At 38.7% G+C, this 5,080-nt stretch overlaps 1 non-coding gene across 1 annotated transcript; it reads left to right on the top strand.

Moving 5' to 3' along the window:
- Positions 1-352: 352 nt before the first annotated feature.
- On the top strand, positions 353-458 carry LOC145608648 (small nucleolar RNA R71). The gene has a single exon (XR_014105859.1). It is a non-coding gene; the product is annotated as a small nucleolar RNA R71 (small nucleolar RNA).
- Positions 459-5,080: the final 4,622 nt, after the last annotated feature.

Consider the following 5,080-nt stretch of genomic DNA (forward strand, 5'->3'; position numbering starts at 1 on the left):
AGAGGGGGAGGAAGTATCCATACCATTGCCTCCCTTGGTTGAAGGGGAGGTATTACCATGAGGGTTGGACCTTTCTTTCATCAATTCATCCATTTTCTTGGTCATTTTGGAGATTTGGGTAGAAAGGTTGTTGATTGCGTTGGCTTGCTCCAATGCATAAACACCCTTGCTAGAAGTAGCATCCCTTTCTCCTTCGTACCAATCATCATAGTGCTTTGCGGCCTCCTCTATAATACACTCCACTTCATGCTCTCCTTTGTTCATAATTGGACCACCGGCCGCGACGTCTAGGCTTGTTCTTCCTTGAGGTGTGAGACCTCCATAGAAAGTGTGAATGAGTCGATACTTGGGTATCCCATGGTGTGGGCATTGACGTTGAAGCTCTTTGTATCGTTCTTATGCCGCACTTAGAGACTCACCACTCTTTTGGCGAAAACCTTGAATCAAAGACCGAGCCTCGGCGGTCTTCCTATGGTTATAAAACCTCCTCAAGAAAGCCGTAGTCACTTGGTCCCATGCTGTGAGAGAATTAGGGGGCACCTCCTGCTCTAGCCATTCTAGACCTCTCCCAATTAGCGAAAATGGAAACATTTTGAGGCGAATATATTCTTGAGTCACTCCATTGGCCTTTATTGTGTCACAATATTTCTCAAACTCTTTTAGGTGCTCATGAGGACTCTCAAACTTTCCACCCGAGAATTGTTTCCTCTCAATCAAGGCAATCAAATTAGGCTACCCGACATCTTGGCACTTAGAGGGACTTACACTCCTCCTTATCTCCAACCAAACTTCCGCGTCCTCACTAGTTTTGCATCCACTTTTAAGGTGATATCTCGAGATTCCTCGAAGGAATCGGAAGAAATAATCAATGAAAAACATTTAGGCTACCCGACATCTTGGCATTGATAGCTCACTCAATAGGCTTGGCTTGATTACCCTCCATTGGTAGTAACTAAACCTTACTAAGGTCAAAAGGTCTTAAAAGGGTTGAAACGTTTAGGTTAGGGTAAAGGGTGTGGAAATAAATTTGGAAATTGGTGGTAAACTTAGAAGTGAAGCAAAGTTGATCATTCCTCAATTCAAACTTAATAAACTACCAACTTTCAAATCAAAAATTCTAGCAACTCCTCCCCCAAGCTTATTCTTTTTCAACCAAACAACATATATTTTTGTATTTTCTCAATATATTCTTCTCTTTTTTTTCATTTCTTTTTATTCTTTGCTCTCGCCTCTTCTAACTTTGAGCGGCTTTTTCTTTCATTTCCTTTATTTTCTTCTCATTTACTCAAACCATTCAACATAACAAATATAATCACAAGTACCAAAATTTGAGTTTTTCACTTCTTTTTCAATCTTTTTCTCACTTTCATTAACCAAAAATACAAATCAAGTCCCGATAATGCTTCACAAAAACTAATAAAGGTGAAAATAAAGCAAAGGTCCATTGGTTTGTAATGTGGTTATGCCAAAGAAGGGAAAATGGCTCAAATTGGGTTACTAAATGAGCAAATGCAAAAGAAAAATAAAAGAAAAGAAAATAATAAAACAAAACAAAATTCCTAATTGCCTTCGTCTTCCCCTAGGTTGGTTCGGTCTCGATCTTGGGTAGATTAAGCCAAATTCTCGATATAAGCTAGCAATGCCAAGGATCCAAACGCCACACATGCAAGAAATGTAGAAGGCTAGACTAAAATAGACACATCCTCACAAAAATGACGGTAGTGGAGTAGCAAAAATCACCTTTAAAGCTTCAACTAGCTTGAGAGCGACAACCATCTTACCACAAACCAAGTGAGCTAAGGTCTCATAGTCCTTAAGTTCTACTACCTTGGCAATGTTATATGTGTGAACCAACCTCGACATTCAAGTGCACGAAAACCTCTAACAACTAGCAAAGAGGGTATTCTAGGTGCTAAAGCCCAATTATGTCCAAGTTTAAAACAAAACATTTTGAAACTTGCCTTGAATGCCATGGAAAGACACTATACACACAAATATTCACAAAACCAACAATACTCAAGAATGCATATACAATTGTGCAAGATGAAAGCATGATCAATCAAAGCTACAAATACCAAAAGTCAACTCAATAAGGCGCTCATGGCCATCCAAACATAGAAAACCAATCTCAATAATAGACTTTGGCAAGTATGAGAGAAATAAATCAAGCAATCATGAGACTATGGATTAAGAAACCACCAAGAGATATAGATAACCCCCCCAAGCTAGCGAATAGCTACTCCCCAAGCTAGAATGGAGCATTGTCCTCAATGCTCAAAATAAAGGCACAAAGGGTGGGTGGGAGGGGAAGAAAGAAAACACATTCACACGACAATTCATAATTCATTCAATCCAAATGCAATTAAGAAAGCAAATCGAAGATGAGGGAAGAAGGAAAGAGTAAACCATATGTGAGGTGGGTGTTGAAACCCGCAATTGAGCACATTGTTCACAATTTCATCTAATTCCTCGTCTTTGTTGCTTTTCCAAATGCAAGCAATCATTGGTGTGCTTCTTCTCAAGGAGCTCAATCCAAAATCCTTGCACATGAGTGAGGGAATGAAAATCAATCATGGAATCCTCAAATGAAGAACCCTCATGTTCTACATCTCCCTCAAGCTCAAAAACTCCAAATGATTCAATCTCAACCTCCTCTTCACAACCTTGAACAACATCTCCCTTAAATTTCTCAAGGCCTACCATCTCAAAATCAAGAGTGAATGGGGGCAAATTTCTCTCAAACTCATCTCTTTCTAATGAAGCCTTATCAATGAACTCACTCATAAGGTTATGGGCTACCGTTTAAAACTCAAGAAAAATTTGGGCCATAATCTCAAATGAGTCCAAATCATCATGGATAGACGAGTCAAAAGCTTGCTCATTGGAATCATCTAGGGGACTATGGGGCACACCTTTAGAATTCATGCAAAAATCAGATGCAATATGAGAAAGAACATGCACTTCATCATCATTAGAATGTACCTCATTACATTGAGCTATAGAGGGAGAGGAGTTGAAATCATGCATTACATGGTCACTATAGGGAGCATCAAGCACATCATGGGAATTCATATTAGACAAATCATGACAATTAGCATCAATATTAAAAGCATGAGAATCCCGAACATAAGTCTCATGATTGGCCCTCTCCCAATCATAATTATCCCTAGCTAACCATGAATAGAAATCCCAAGCTTCATCCGAAGACATGTCTTGAAATTTACCATTTAACATATTATCAACTACTCCTCTAAAATTCTCATTTAATCCCAAATTAATGATTTCACAATAATCACCCTTGGTTAAACCTTTAACACCATCTAGGAAATCCTCAAGTCTATTGAAATACACCCAAAACGGTTAATTATCAAATTGAGGAATAGAAATATAAGCCATTTTTTCAAATAAAGCAACACAAATAAAAAAAACAACAAATCAAAAGAAAATTATAAACAATGGACTAGTCTCAATAAGATAACACAATGGTAATGGAAGCCGTTCCCCGGCAACGGCGCCAATTTGACAAGGGAAATAAATGTGTCGTCAATTGTCTATCCCTAGATCAAATACAATTTATACAACCTAAACAAACCTAATACGAGTATAAGGCAAGCAAAGGGGTCGAACCACAGAGAACGGATAAACACAACCAAATGTTATCGACAATTAAGCTAGTCCGGAATAGGAGATAAATAAACTAAAGTCTAAAGATGCTAAAACAAGAAATAAAACATTAAGGCACCAAGGGAAATGGGTAGGTGAAGTTGACGCTTGACCATGCAATAACAAAGTAGCATATCAATGGTAAACTAAACATGCATGAATATTGAAGTAAAGGGTCCAATCTAGCAGCCTTCCGGGGTCAATTGGCTTCTCCTAAAATAGCCTCTATGTTTCCACATTAGAACCATATATTAGGAGGTACTATTAAACAACAATCGATAGTAATGAACCTCAACTAAGTCAACTTCCGTTACTTGTTAGTAAAGACTCATCTTTGATCAACTAACAACGTTTACTTGCAAGAAGACCAAAGAATATCAAGCATGCAAAGACTTTAATGACCATTAACATAACCCCAACATTATAAGCATGAACAATTAGCAACTACACCATCCCCACACCCTTGGCTAGGTGACTACTCACAAATCATATTGAAAACAATATCAATCATCAAATCAATAAGCATCAACATGATTAATAAGCAAAGAAGAAAAATCAAAGCAAATAAGCAAAATAAAAAACAAACGTAAAGAGAAAGAGTAAAAGATTGCTCATTAATTGAAGATGAAGGTCTACAAAGGATTGAACAAAACTCCTTCTTCAAAATCCAAGTTCATCAATGAAGAAAACCACACTTTCTCTCTCTACCAATGAAGACTAATAGTGTTTCTCTCCCTAGATTAAGCTAAAATGTAAAAAAATTAAAACTAAGTTAATCTAATTTTCAAAACGTTCTAAGATGGGACTTATATAGTCCGTACAGAGCCAGCTGATAAAAGGAGAGGTCCGACCGAACAAATGGGAAGGTTTGGCCGACCTACAGGGTAGGTTCGGCCGGACTACAGGGTAGGTTCGGCCGGACTACAGGGTAGGTTCGGCCGAACCATGGGTAGGTTCGGTCGAACCTCCCTGATCCTGGTCTGGTCGAACTCCTGTGGTTCGGCCACTCCTGCAAAACTGCCAAATTTCATCTTGCCCCTGCCTCAACTTTCGGCCGAACCACTGAGCAGGTTCGGCCACACCTTGGTTCGGCCACACCTTCAGGAGGTTCGGCCGAACCTCTTCTGAATCATGCTTCCTCCAGCTTCCCTTGAGCTTAGCTTCCTGCTCTTTAAAATCCCGATGGTTCCTACAAAGCATAAGCATGAAAATCACAATAAGAACAAAGCGAGAAGACTAAGAAAAGGGAAGATAAAGGAGAAAGAAAAGAGGAAGCAAAACTAAGTAAAAATGCTTAGAAAAAGGGCCAAACAAGTGCAAATGAAGGGAATCCTTAGAGAAAAAGGATAAAAGAGTGGCATAAATGCCACTCATAATAAACCATCACAAATAATTCATGCTTCACAATTCAATCACC

Source organism: Chenopodium album, chromosome 2 (genome assembly GCF_948465745.1).
Source record: "Chenopodium album chromosome 2, dcCheAlbu1.1, whole genome shotgun sequence".
Classification (NCBI taxonomy): domain Eukaryota; kingdom Viridiplantae; phylum Streptophyta; class Magnoliopsida; order Caryophyllales; family Amaranthaceae; genus Chenopodium; species Chenopodium album.